Here is a 15152-nt window from a genome sequence, read left to right as displayed (position 1 = left end):
TAAGGCTAAAATGATATTTTGATGAAACAAGTACCCTTTATCACATAAGTCTCTAATCTTTCACATTGCATCCATTTACTTAAATTTTTAAAAGGCTATTTAGCTTTTGTACATTTCATACAACAGTTCTTTGTTTGTATTTTTTTGGGGGGTGGGTTATTCTTTTTGAGACAGGGTCTCCCTGTAGCCTCAACTGGCCTGGAACTCACTATGTAGACCAGGCTGGCCTTGAACTCATAGAGAACTGACTGCCTCTCATATAACAGTCTTTAATCAAATGTAGACCCCTTCTCTCATCCCTGGCCCACCCCCATGTTCATCATGTATTTCACCATGCATGTTAAGTCCTATCCAGTCAAACATTTGTATCCAGATGCACTTCTGTGCAAATTCATCCACTGGGGTCTAGTCAGCCTATCTAGATATCGTTGATAATACCTACTCTCCCTCACCCAGTAGTAATCCCCAGTGGTTCCCAGAGTACAGTCAATCTACCACCCAATTCCTTTGCTTCACTTTGGTTCCTTGTCTGATTGAGTTGGCATGGGTCCTGTGCTTGATGACACCATTGCCACAGGTTCACATGTGCAAGCTTTCAGTGGCCTAAAAATCTTATATTTCCTTATGTTCAGGAATCAACCCTGACTCTTACAAACTTTCCACACCATTTATGAAATGGTCCTGAGCTGTGGGTGGGAGAGGTTTTGATATAGGAGTCCTATCCAGGGACACAAACTCTGCAGTTTCTTAGTCTTTAAAAGTTGGTCAGGTGTTGCCTTTTTGTGTATCACATTCTGCTGTATAAAGAAGCTTCACTGGTGAGAATTGAGGGATGCAGTATTATTTTCTCCATCCCCTATTCCACTGTGTTCCATGATGTAGATGTAGAGGTTCCACTGCAGATACGTCACCTACGACTGGGCATCTCTCAGATGTACTTTCTCTGTTTCTGTCCAATTGTGGGATTCTGCAGTAGCTTCCATCTTTTGCATAAAGAAGCTTCATTGATGAGTGCTGTATGGTATACTTATCTGTAAATGTAAGGATCCATATTTAGCATATGGTAAGAAATTTCATTTGTCAAGAGATATGACAGAGACGGGGTTTTCTCTAGGATCTACGACCTCTTCTGCCATGTGACTTTGGCTGTGTTTATAGTGTCACCCATGAATTTACACCCATTGAGAGGGCTTTAAGTGCAATTAGATAGCTGTTGAGATATCAGTACCACTATAGTACCAATAGAGGTAGTTTGCTGTGCTGGTCATTATGGTTATTAGGCTTTAGGGCTGGGTTGAACCATGGACTGATATTCTCCCTTAATAGCTTGCATAGTATCCTTCAGAACTATGAGAGCTAAAACCTCAGGTAGGAGACTTCCAGGTCAGTTCTTCCTCCACTGCTCTAAGTCTTGTGTCCAACATTTACTTCAGTTTTATTATGAATTAAAAAATAAGTTAACCTGTTAAATTTATTTCATTATCTCATTTATGGATATCAATAATTTGAAAAAAAAAGATTTATAAAATATTCTGCACAATCCAACAGAGAATTAGAATCATTTTATTTATTAAATATCTATAAAAAACTCAATTATTTTACAGAGTAGGACAAAAATTGCTAAATTATAATTAAATATATATTTTCAGTATAAAATACTTATTAAAAGCAACAAATTGCAGAAGGATTTATTCCTTTTTCACTTACAGAAATATTCAAGAAATAGATAAAGATTTTATTCAATATTTATTTAGTATCTCCAGAAAAAGAACATGTGAATGTTTTGATAAGCATGCCGGACAACCGTCTTTTTCTGGTTCAAGTTTGCAAATACTCTTTACTCTTCATTAAGCTGAGCTACTAATTTGATTCTCCAGTGTGGATTGGAATAAACATTCTTATATGTATAAAAGCTGTCATAAAAATGTGCAATGTATTTTTGTGTAGTGAAAAGAGGACAGTTGCCAGAGTAAAATGTTAAACCAGAGGACTAGGCTTTACAAATGAAATGAATAACATCTGCCTAGAGAAAACCTTATTGAAAAGTTCTGTTCTGGAACCTTGACTCCGGAGAACTTTCATCAGTGTTGTGCAATTTTCTATTAAGAGAGAAGAACTGACTTTTTTACTATGAAAATAGTCTTAGTTTGATATTGATGTGCTAGAGGAATTATTTTTTAACCCACTTTAAGTTAGTTAAACGATGTGACAAAATGCCCTCTGTCAAGTATATTCATTACGGGACTTCTTTTGCTACGCCACTGATTTATAAGTATATGTATAGTTTATTCTGTGCCTCAATGAAAGGACATAAACTGATAAGGTGAGCTTAAAAAGGAAAAAAATATATATCTTAAATTCACCAAAATGATTATTGTGATATCTTGTCACAGAGAAATAAAATAAGTGTTAAAATTTATAAGTGGTTCCCTAAAAACTGTATAAATTAAGGTAAAATTAATGATCACAAGTCAAGATATTTAGATGAATATTTTCAGATTTAAAATACCAGTGCATATAAAACATGAAATTATGTTCTACATAAATTAATGCTCAGTAAACATGGGTAATGGTAGCTACAGGGGAGGGTTCCTGCTGTCCCATTCTGCCCTGACACTCTATAGCTACTTAACTGGAGATGGAGAGATATTTTATGTAGAGTTTCCACTGGCAAATAGTCCATGTTCCTGTAAATAATCCTTCACCCAAAACCCCCTAAATATTCCTAGCAAAACTCACTGGTCACCGAAACAAACAAAAAACTAACTAATGAAATACCTAACTAACTAACTAAAGACATGAAAACCAACCAGGGAACTCGTTAGGCAGTAGGAGACCAACACAACAGGAGAGGAACAGGAATGGGTTGTAGTGGGAAGAATATAATAAAAGCACATTGTATGCACGAAAATACTGTTATGAAAGCCATTATCATAAAAAAAAACTAAAAAGAAGAAATAAATTGGGCTTCCAAACTGACCATCTGCTGAAGGTCAGAAAGTGTGTTTTTCATCCAAAATTAAAGGACAACAAAATCATAACTATAAATCCAGAATTAGCACCAAATTGATTTATTGTAAGAAAAAAGATTATTATTATGAAAAGTTTAAGTCAGCATGTAGAGATTTACTACTTATATCATTATTCTGAAAATTGTTTCTATCATCCTGAAAACTCAGCAATATAATTCCAGGATTCATTCGCCTCTCTGCCATCAATTACTGCCTCACACTTGGTCACTGTAGGTTGTTTGCAACTGTCGCCAACAAGAGTGGTGACCTGGAACTTCTGTCATCTCTTTTATACCTAGTGCTCCTCCCCTCAAATGAGTCAAACACTTTCTTCTGAGAAGGACTTTTGATTTGACATGGATTGATTTACAGGATGTCTCCGAATTGACCTTCCTGAAATTTGGAGTCTACATCTAATGGAACATGAAGCTCTTATTTTCTCCTAGAACTTGCAGGCCGCCCTACTAAGATAACTAATCTCTCATAAACAGCAGCAATATCAGAATCGGATAAAACACAACAAAACAAAATGCATGACAAGAATTTGACTCCAACTAAATGTTTCCTTTCTCACCAATTTTGTTAGGGAAAGCACAGAAACCATCATCTGTGCCAAAACTCAGTACTAACAAGAGGAAGGCTGGGTCTCTCCTGCTTTGGCGATAGAATACAAGCTAACACTCAGGGAATCGGGATCCTGTCACTCCATCCACTCCATTCCATCCCCTGACCACAGACACACATAGCATGTTACATCTGCTTCATCCTAGGTTCAGAGTTGTGTATTACATGTTTTTTCAGTGACTCTCCTAGCTGTTGAAAATTGGATGTGGCATAAATATTACAAACAGTGATTGTATTATTAAAACAAATTAAGCATGTATAAATGAACAATGAGGAAAAACAGATGTCTTTAAAAAAATCAATAACTATGTTCTCTCAAATGCCAAAAATATAATTTAAGATAGTCCATCTAAAAATAAGTTACTATACTACCGTGAGGAATATTATATTTTGGTCTCAAATTTAATGCTGACTGAGTATCCCTGTTCAAGTCACTTAACTTCTTTATGCCTCATTTTACCAAGCAATTAGAATGATAATACGTTTCCCTACATGCACCACAGGAAATTTGTTCAAATAAATGAGATAATATATTTGAAAGTGCTTTTGAAGACTACCTAAGAGAGTAGTAAATGACACAAGAGAGAAATGTGAGTGCAGAGCACTGGAGGTGAAGGGGAATTCAGAGGTCAGGCTGTGCTGCACTTCTTCTGCACTGTCATTCACCTTGTGCTTGACCTACATTGTAAAGGCAGGTCATTCCATTCTCAGAAGCTCTAATTATTAGTAATGGACTTAAACAATCTGCGCCCTTGTCATCACTACCCTTTGGCCCTACTATTTTTTTTTTTTTTCCTCCAGAGCCTGTTCTTCCTCTTGTTCAACCCAGGGCAAAAAAACACCTTTTCAGTAATTGAATAAAGATCCTGGAAGAGACGTGAAAATGCATATTTCTAAGATGACATTTGCTTAGAGAAGTCAGGCACAGGCACATGTTTCAATAAATTAATCTTTTGTTTGTTTTGTTTTGTTTGTTTCTGAGATAGGGTCTTGCAAATCTGCCTGGTCTAGCCTTGACTTCCCAGTTCTCCCTCTTCTAGAGTGCTTGGATTACAAGTGAACATTTCCAAGAATACTTGGTTTTAATCTTGTTATTGAAATAATTTTTTTTTCTCAACAGGTAACTTTTAGACTGATTAACCACAATCCTCAGTTGCAAATTTTATAGTAGTTAAGTATACATTAATATATAAAGCTTAAATAACACTATGTTGAAATAACTATGATTTAAGGTATTGGTCTGAATTTTTTACATTGTGTTCATTTACTTAAATTTTATTATGCATTAAAAATAAATTAACCTATAAAATTGATTTCATGACATCATTAATAGATTACCAATAAGTTGGACAAGTCCTAAGCACTCCTTCAAAAAAGACTGGGAAGAAAACAGAACACAAAACATGGGAGACATCGTTCCTGGGAAAATTGTGGAAGATTTCACAGAGAAAGTGCTCTAGAACTGAGCTTTGAGAAATTACTATGAGAGGTGCCTGCAGGAAAACAATAAGAATGGAACTTGTAGAAAAGGTAAACAGTAATCATCCTTTAAGGACAGGTATACAATATCAACTTGGTAAAATTTCCCAGCCAGTCATTACATTATGTTTACAATGGATAGTTTATCTACTTTTCTGCCATTTAAAGTGGTATCTATTCATTGACTATGTTACACAGGTTGAGGAGAAAAAACATAGAAACAAAAGCCAAGCCCTAGACACACAGTATATACAATGTCTTTCACTGATACAGTTCAGTGCTTGGGATGAAGGGAGGAGCTGTATAAGGTTGTAAAAAAAAGTCTAAAAATAAAAAGAAGAAAATATCTTTAAGCTAGCACTGGATGCATGACTTGCGATCCTTCCATTATGGCTTTATTTAACATTTCAATGTAAGTGAGGAATTTAATATCTTTTCTTTAAATTACCATGTTGTCGGTTCTAGACGCTGGTTCCAGCTTAGTGAAATGAATCCATGTGTGATTTTATCACTATATATATTGCTGATCTCACTTAACGATATTTGAAGTTCTGGGCTTGAGAAACATGTTCTATATGTTCATGTAAATCAGTGATTTTTTTTTTAAAGAAGAGGAAGGCCATAAACAAACCTCAGCACTATGATTATTCCCTTACTCAACATCTCTGGTAAATACCACACTGTGAATGTAGCTGCTTCAGGTACCAAATAACATGAGCCTCTCCACAATCACAGTTTCTCCCCTGACTTTGTGAACTGTTTCTTTAGTTCTCTACAGGAGTTTTCAAATAGATATTTAATAGATCTACAGGTGTTTGTTGGAGCCCACCTTTCAGCCTCAATTCTTTTACCGTTTTAGTTGTGTTGCTATGATAAACAGTATGACCAAAAGCAACTTGGGTGAGAATAAGATTCTTTTCAGCTTACAGGTTACAGTCTGTCATTAAGGAAAGCAAGACAGGGCTAAAGCTCTGTCAGGAACCTAGAGGCAGGAACCTGGAGACAGGAACTGAAGCAGAGACCATGGAGGAATTCTGGCTTGCTCAGGTATTTTACTCATACAACTCAAGCCCATCTGCTTAGGATTGGTACAGCCCATAGTGGGTTGGATTCTCCTATATCAATTAACAAGCCCAACAGATGTCCGCGGGCCAGTGAGATGGAGAAAATTCCTCATTTGAGGTTTTCCTCTCCACAGGCATGTCAGGTTGACAACTGAAGCTAGCTACGAAAGATACCAATCCATTGAATGGTGCCACATATATTGGACAGATCTTCCCACCTCAGTTAACCTACTCAAAATACTCTCTCATGCAAACCCAGAGGCTCATCTCCCAGGTGATGCTAGATCTTTGGCTGAATATGGAGATTAATCATCATATACAAGATATGCGGCTGTGCAGGAAGCAGAGCTAGGAATCACAGAAAAAAATCTGCCGTGAGTATGCTATCCACTGCCTAGTATCCTGGAGGCACTCCCTGTCAGCCAATGGCCGACCACAAACCAAGCATGATGCCATTTTCTTACTTGGTATAGGAAGGCATATGTTAGTATTGCCATGGAGATACTGATGAAAATTTATAACACCAAATGGTTTTCCTAAAGCTATGAAACTTTAGCTTTTTATGGCTGAGCTTGTCATTTTCCCGTCCCATTAAATGATTAACAGGGTCTTCAGTTCTTGAAAGTGTCACTCTCAGTGTGGTCCTTCACTCCAGGTATAGTCTGCTGTAACTCTTATTTAGGTCTGCAAAAACAGTGAAATCCAGCATAAATTTTCTTCCATAATTCTGAGATTTAATTATCTGTGACCTAATGTTCCATAAAATAATTCAGCTGGAATATGGGGCTCCAACACATTCCTGAACATCTAATTACCTTTACTGATCTGATAATTCACAGAATTTTTTGGTCTATCAGGTGATCTCTAATCAGAATAGTTTTGTGCTTATTTAAAACCCAACTTTTAAAATAAGGTGGAATTTAAATTTATATACAAAGCTATAAATTATTAATAAATGTGTTCAGACATCATCTAAGGTTCGAAAGAATACTCTAAGATAGTGTTAAATAGAAAAAGGAGAAGTAGAAAGAGTGAAAGTACAAAGAAGCAGCCACATCGGTTCCTAGGCTCACATGCTTACAGTCTGGGAAAATTACTTACAGTCATTTATTTCAGCTTCCTAATTTAGGAAGCAAGAATGAATGTTGTGATGTTATTCCCTAGATTTTTCTAAAAAATAAATAAATAAATTTAAGTTCTTTAATAAAGAAAAATGAACTGAGAGCTATACAGGTTAAGTCACTTGTTGAAAGTTGTTTGGACAATAAATAGCATTTCCCTGGAGTCAGAAGAATTTCTGCTTCTTGAGTCTAGTTCTTTTTCTCTACTTCACTAGACAAATACTCTATCATTTTAAGCATGAAGTCAAGACGAAGAGGTCAAGTAGAGCTGAGATTACTCTGCAGGTCCTCAAGCCAGGAAGCATAACCTTCAGAAATTGTTTTGTGAGAGAGGGCCTCTTAATGTAAGTTATTCCCCATTATTGCATAGGAAGCCCTTTATCTGGTATTTGATTGAAGAACACTTTGAGTTAATAAAACTGTTAAGAACAAAGCATAGGTTTTTGGCAGAAAAATTGAGAAGTCCTGTTCAGAGACTAGAAGTGTTATTCTTTATATAAGAAATTGATGTTAAAGGCTAGACCTGAATGTTTCTGCATCTAACTCCTGTCTCGCATGAATCTGTGCATATTTTTTAGTTAAGTTTAAATCTAGCACTCAAAATGTGGTATCCATACATAGCTGACAGATGTTGTCAAAGAAGCTAACATCTCTAACCCTGTACTGACTTGGAGATAATGACTCCTTCTCAGTAATCACACATACCCTTTGCAGCTCTGACCTTGGGAAGACCCACAATGGTAGATGATTGCTTCTGCTGCCATGACATTGAGCGAGAACCACATGATTATCAGCCATGTAATTCAAAATATTTCTAAATGAAAACCTACTCAGTGATACTAGTTTTTCTAAGTGTCATCCTTATTTACTTTTAGTTATTATGCGGGTAAATTTTTCTAATGTTTTTGTGGTGAAGCCATAGGCTTTATCATATGGACTCATTTCCACAAAATTGACTTTGAAAGTTCTAAATGAAATTTCTGGGTTAATACTTTATGTAGTATGAACATAAACAGATAGAGATATAAATGTAATTTCAAATATACGTAGAGCCACAATCATGTATCAATTATTTGATTTTTATGTAAGTATTTAATTGATGTGTTCATTGGTAAATTTCTATGTATATGAATGATAAATAAAGCAAGGTTTCTTTGCTAAAAAATCCAAGTGTTTACAAAAAGTTGGGCTCCTAGATTGGAATCTCAAAAGCTTCAAAATACTACCCCTGACGGAGCTTTCCAAGCGAGCACACAGTAGCCCCCATCAGTGGTTCCAAGCCCTGGATACACACAGTCTTTTCTCAGCTTCCAAAGGCTACACTGTGACTTTCCTTGCCCTGTGTACTGGTTGCAAAGATTTCTCCCAATTCTGTACATTTAAATTAAATGCATATTTTGAAATGATTTGAAATCTTTATTATATGATCCTCCCTAATGAAATCTAATCCTTTTCTCTGGCCCTTATGGGTAGCATTTGTATGACAACACAGACTTAGAGTCAGGGTTGGTAACTTAATTTTTTTTTTTTTGAGAATGTCATACATGATCACTGTATTTACATCATTCCCTGCCCTTTCTCTCCTCCTCCAGCTCTTCCCATTTCTCTCCACCCCATCTCAAGTTCATGACCTCTTCTATAATTATTACATTCACACAATGTATATATTGATTACCCCCAAGATACATATTCATTTATACTGAACCTACTTAGTGTTGCTGTTATGCACATATGTTTAGAGCTGACCGCTTGGGATTTGATAATCTATTATGAGGCTCTTAGCTGTGGAGATGATTGAATCTTTCTCTCTCCACAGTCCTAGATTATCTGTAGCTCTTCTTCTAGGGGTGGGGCCTTATGAAATTTCCCATATCCGAATTGGCATGTCCACTGATACTGTCATTATATAATTCTTGTTCAGGCAACTATGTTGTTGCAATTTCATGGATTCAGCTTTCATGCCATATCTAGAAGTCAATATCTAGTAGCAGGTGTCCTGGTCTTTTTTTTTTTTTTTTGTCATTTTGATCTCTTTGAGACAGGGTCTCCCTGTAGCCCCAGCTGTCCTGGAACTCACTATGTAGACCAGGCTGTCCTTGAACTCACAGAGATCCACCTGCCTGTGCCTCCCAAGTGCTGGGATTAAAGGCGTGCGCCACCACGCCCCATGTCTTCTGGATCTTAAAGTCTTTCTGCCCCCTTTTCTGAGATGTTCACTGAACTCTGTGTGTAGTGATTGTATTGTAGATGTACCAATTGTAGTTCTGTACTTCAGTTGACTTATTGTCTTCATTTTGACCAGTTGTGGATCTCTGTAATAGACTTCTGCAAAATAAGCTTCTTTAATGACAGTGGGGGATACAATTATATGTGATTTTAAGGATAAGGTTTTAGAAAACAGAAATTGTTTTGTGTAGGGAAATGGCAGTCTAGATTCTCCTCTGGGGTCCATAACTCTCCAGTCATGAGTGTTTGGCTGGGTTTAGAGTTCTAGGCACAAATTTTTGAAACTATGAAGACCAGTCTTCAGTGAAGAATCAGTTCCAGCTCAATCACTCCAAGTTCTGTGTCCAAATTTTGTAGTGTCTTCATCAAGAGAGTCTTCAAGTTCTTAGAAGAAACCAAGGGCAGTGAAAATACCTCCACTGTCACTCTTAATAACAAGAAGTTCTAAGAAGGCAACACCTGCATCAAAATGTTTATATTCTTCACATTTAGGTATAATACCTAACACACTGAAGATAATCAGGACCGATTTGTTGGATTAATTTTTTAAAATAACTAAGATTCTGTTTAAACACGCATTACATTTTGATACAAACTTAAACTTACACCTTCAGTTTCAAATTCTCTTTACGCTCAGCCCCCCAGCCACTTCAGAATTCCTTCACTGTCACACTGCTAGAGCTAAGGATGAATTTTCAAAGGCAAATCTGCCTACAGCATGCAAGCTTAGGCTACTTAAGGATTAGAATTGCTTATTTGGACTTACTTTGCTTAATAATCTCCAATTCTTTGTGTATTGTTACAAATGAGAGCATTTGCTTATGACTGAATAGTATGCTACCATGAACTCACACACCACATGTGCAGGATCATATAGTAAAAAGTCATAACATCTAAGGCCAGGAATGGTGGCACACACCTTTGGTTCGGCATTTGGGAGGCAGAAGCAGACAGATCTCTTTGATTTTCAGGCCAGTGTGGTCTACACAGGGTGTTCCAAGCTGGTCAATACCACATTATTCTATTCAACACTTTATTTATCATAGTATAATATCTTGTGTAGGCTTATTCAATATCATAATTTATTCCTATATATTTTTATACCAGAAACAAATATTTTATTTTTTTTTCAAATTATGTACAAACACAGTTAAATAATTTGGTTAATATGGCATTAAAAAACAGTACTTTTCTGCAGAGGTGAAAAGACATTATCTACTGGCAGTAATAGAATCTCTCAAAAGTTTAGAATTCATAGTTGCAAATAAAGTGAGTGTCCTTTCTAGTTTACCCAGATCACAGAGGCACCCAGGCTGTGCTATTTACAAGCTAAAGCCAATAATGTCCCAGGACAATCATGATGGTTTGGCCATCCTTGTCATAAAAAGATGAAGAATTTTCTTTTTCCACCCCAGAAATAATATTTAAAAGAAAGGAAATACAGATAAGAATGAAATGCAGAAGCAAAATTATACTACCTCTTGAGATGAAGATGGAAAGTAATAAAATATGGCCTGGATCATATAAAACTGTTGAGAGGCATTTTTGTTATTACTGATGGCAGAGGAAGATATATTGCTTTAAATCATCCAGGAATAGATTCTACTTGACCTAGCTAATAAGTAGATATGTGAGCTATTTCCTAATTAACAAAACTCACAGCATAGTTGCAAATGCAAGCACCCAAAGGATGAGATTATATGTATCAACTGTTTTCTATGTTAAGACCTAAGAAAAGTGTCATTACTTCACCTTAGGTTTCAGCTAGAGCACAAATAGAACCTATTTTTAACACTCACTAATTTAATTTTAAAATGGCAAGTCCTAAAATGCTTTTTTTCAACCAACATTGAAATATTAGTTACACATGCGCACACACATGCATGGATTGAAGAATTGCAATGATACTGGTTGAGATATAAGTATGAATGAAATAAAATAAAAATCTTCAAGTGACATTTCATTTGATATACATACAATGACATATTAAAATCTGAATTTGAAACAAGGAAGTCATGGTGTCTTTTTTTTTTCCTATGTATATGTGTGTATTTCCTGCATGCAGGTAAGTGCACCCATGTTGTGCAATGCCCGAAGAAGCCAGAAGAGGCTGTTGGATCCCCTTGAACTGGAGTTACAGACAGTTGTTAGCTGCCATATGGGTGCTGGGATTCGAACCTGGGTCTTCTGCAAGAACAGTGTTCTTAACTGCTGAGCCATCTCTCCAGCCCCAAATCACAGTGTCTTTAAGAAGAACATCAACTCTGTAGTGGGATTGACAGACAAGTGATCTCACAGTACAGGGAAATGATGTTGGAAGACAGTGAAAAATGGACCATAACACTTTTTAGAAAGCCAAAACATAACAGAAGCAGAAACGATGATAAAAAGTACATCAGCTTAGCTTAAAATCTAGGCTAGGAAAATGAAAAAAGACTATTACTTATACTTCAACCTAATTAAAATTTGCCAATATTTTATTCAGGGATATAGGAAAAAAATCACATGGAAAAAAAATTCACATAATGTACATCAGGAATGACATATGTTCCAGACGTCTTCTCATCACTGCTAAATAACAAAAACTATACAAACAATAGCAACAGGAGTACTAGCTGCCTGTAATCCAAAATATTCCCTGGACTCTTAAAAACCATTGTGTATGAATGGCTTTAGAAAGAGTCTTCACCAGTGCACTCTGCTGGGTGTATGATCTTATATTTGACACACGTCACAGTCTAGATTACCTGCCTGGGCTGTGGAGAAAACCATTTATGAAACTGAGTTTTCTTGAGTCTCCTCTCTGTGGGTGATTTTTTAACTATTTAATTGCATTTGAAGAAAAATAACTTGTCTTCTGATGTAATGCCTTCTTGCCAACACTGAAAATATATTCAAAAGTTAGATGATAAAAGAGACAAATATTAGTATTTATGATGATGTGGTTTATTAATAATGTTGACTAATGACATTCAAAATGGTGATGTATAGAGATTTCTCTCAAAGCCTGTAATAAATATGGCATACCAGAAATGCAACTGAAAACTTATGAGCACCCCCATATTATGACAGTTTATTTTATATGATATTGTGTGAATAGCATGGAAAATGTATGAATGAGTGTATAGGAGAAGAGGGATAATTTCTTCAATTTGTGAACATTAGATTGATATAGTTATTAGCATTATTAGAAGAAAATAGGGAAAATCTAATATGAAATAAGTGGGTACTTTTGAAGTAGAATATAAAAACCTCTAAATCTTCCCTCTAATTCATTAGAATCAGGGGAGAGGGTAACCAGACTACATTGTGCATATATTTGTATATGAGCAATTGCAAAAACTAATTTAATAAAAGTTATAACAATAAAAATTTACTGATAATGTATTAAGAAGAATTTTCTTTTAAAACAGTTCTTTGGGATAAATATACAAGTTTCCATTTCTTAAAAATGAAAGCAAATTTTTTAAAAAGTAAAAAAAATAATGAAAATAAACCACATATCACAATATTTAACTATGAAAAATACAAATTTTTGCATAAGTAAAAATCACATAGATATACTTTTAAAAATATTTAATAGAAAACATCACATAGGGCCAGTGAGATGCTCAGAAGATAGAGTCACCTGCTGCTTATGCCTAGTAGTTTGAGATTGATTGCTGGAACACACAGGTGGACAGGGATAACCAGCTTCACAAAGAGGTCCTTTGACCCCCCACATGTGCCATAGCATGTGCTCTGATCCCCACAAACATCACACACACAGATCACACACACACACACACACACACACACACACACAGATCACATACACAGAGGTCACATACACACATCACACAAAAACATATACACTCCTACATACAAATATTATGTTACAAATTTAGAAAATGTCATATAAGAGTACAGTTAGATACAGAGGACAAATACATGAACTTTAATTAAAATGAGATTTTTAAAGGATGTGATTTTTGAAACTGAGCTAACTGGACTCTACTTTCCACAATGGGAGAGAGCCTTCTCTCTTGATTGTAACTCAATACACTGACCTAAAACACTGTGAAATTCGTTAATATTGAACAGATGGGAATGGATGAAGAAAGGGCTGAGTGAGCACAGGAGGAGAACATAGCAGAGGCGGCACCAAGTGGTTCCCCAGGCAGGCTCTGCTCTTCAGGAGTTTCCGTCATTTGCTCTAAATTTCACAGTCTATTTCCTGGGACCTTTTGTAGACACTGACTGCAATACGCTCATCAAATGTAGATACAGACGGCTTCTCTCTCTTTCCAACTGGTCATTAACCCCTGATAACACTGCCCACATTTTCCACTGCTGTGTCCTGCCCTATTCCACCATCTTGTACTTTTCTAACACTCAAAGGAATTTTATTGGATGGACTTGAGTATATCTGGTTGCAGCTTAACCTACCTCAGACAGATTCTAGAGCACACAAAACTTAAATATACATGCATGCAACATAAATATGACACGATATCTCAGAAATAAATAGCTAACATACTTAGAACTTATAGTAAACCTAAAGTGTTGAATGCTTTGTATTAACTCATTTAATTTTTCCAACTTCCCCTTCTGAGGGCCCTACTTCTACTGGAATTTTATTTTATTGGCAATAAAGACATACGGGCACAAAATGATGTGTCTAAAGTCCTGAGACTAACAAGGTCACGTCCAGAGATTCTTACTCACTAGTCTGTACTCTTGATAACCCCACTGAACTGCTACAAAATTAAATTCTAATGTAGTTTCAAGTAAACAAGTTTACTACTTATTACAAGATCTAACATGTTTTTACCAGCAAATTTTACTATTTAATAATGAAAATACTTCCAAAATTCAAGATAGGTACACTAACATTTTGCATTCTCCTAGCATCCTGTTACAGCATCTTTATTGAAACAGTACATTACCTCGACCTACATGGCAGGGCTTCTGGGTCTTAGTTGGAGGTGCCTATCCCACAACCTACATATCACTAATGCCAGGGTTGAGACGCCACCTGCATCAGTTTTCTCAATTCTATAAAGAAATCAATGTCACTTTACATTTGATAAGGTTTTAATGAAATGAAAAAGGCATCCTCGGTAAATAATGACTTGAATGTCTTTCCTAGACCATTCTTACCTGCCACATGGTATAAAGGAAACACTCTTTCAACATTACTCTTTTTAGAACTTTTTCAAGTAAATATTTTTATTAATCTTTGAGAATTTCATACAATGTATTTTGATCATATTCTCCCCAAACTCCTCCCCTTAACTCCTCCCAGATTCTCTCTGCATGTGTGTGTGTGTGTGTGTGTGTGTGTGTGTGTGTGTGGCTTATAAAATAGTAGGTATCCACATGACTTTTTAAAACATCCTTAATGTTAGTTATCCCTTCCTCAACCCTCTCCTTTGCCCTCCCCTCCCTACTCTTTCCTCACTTCAACCTCTCTCCCTATTATTCTACTTTTCCCCTCCAGTCATTGGTGTTGTACTATCCCTTCTTCCTCAAGCTTTCTCCTCCTCACCTGTTCTAGTTTGTTCTTCATTGCTGTGACAAAATATTCTGACCAATACTAACTTGGGGAGGAAAGGATTTATTTGTCTTACATCTCCCAGATCACA

General features: G+C 36.0%; 1 protein-coding gene across 4 annotated transcripts in view; it reads right to left on the bottom strand.

The window, feature by feature from the left end:
* Positions 1–15152, bottom strand: part of Ralyl (RALY RNA binding protein like) — a 759508-nt gene that overhangs the window by 673103 nt on the left and 71253 nt on the right. The window lies entirely within an intron of this gene.

Source organism: Nannospalax galili, unplaced genomic scaffold (assembly GCF_000622305.1).
Source record: "Nannospalax galili isolate Female #2095 unplaced genomic scaffold, S.galili_v1.0 scaffold370, whole genome shotgun sequence".
NCBI lineage: Eukaryota > Metazoa > Chordata > Mammalia > Rodentia > Spalacidae > Nannospalax > Nannospalax galili.
Note: the sequence above shows the minus strand (reverse complement) of the source record. Positions and strands in the feature narration are given on the sequence as shown.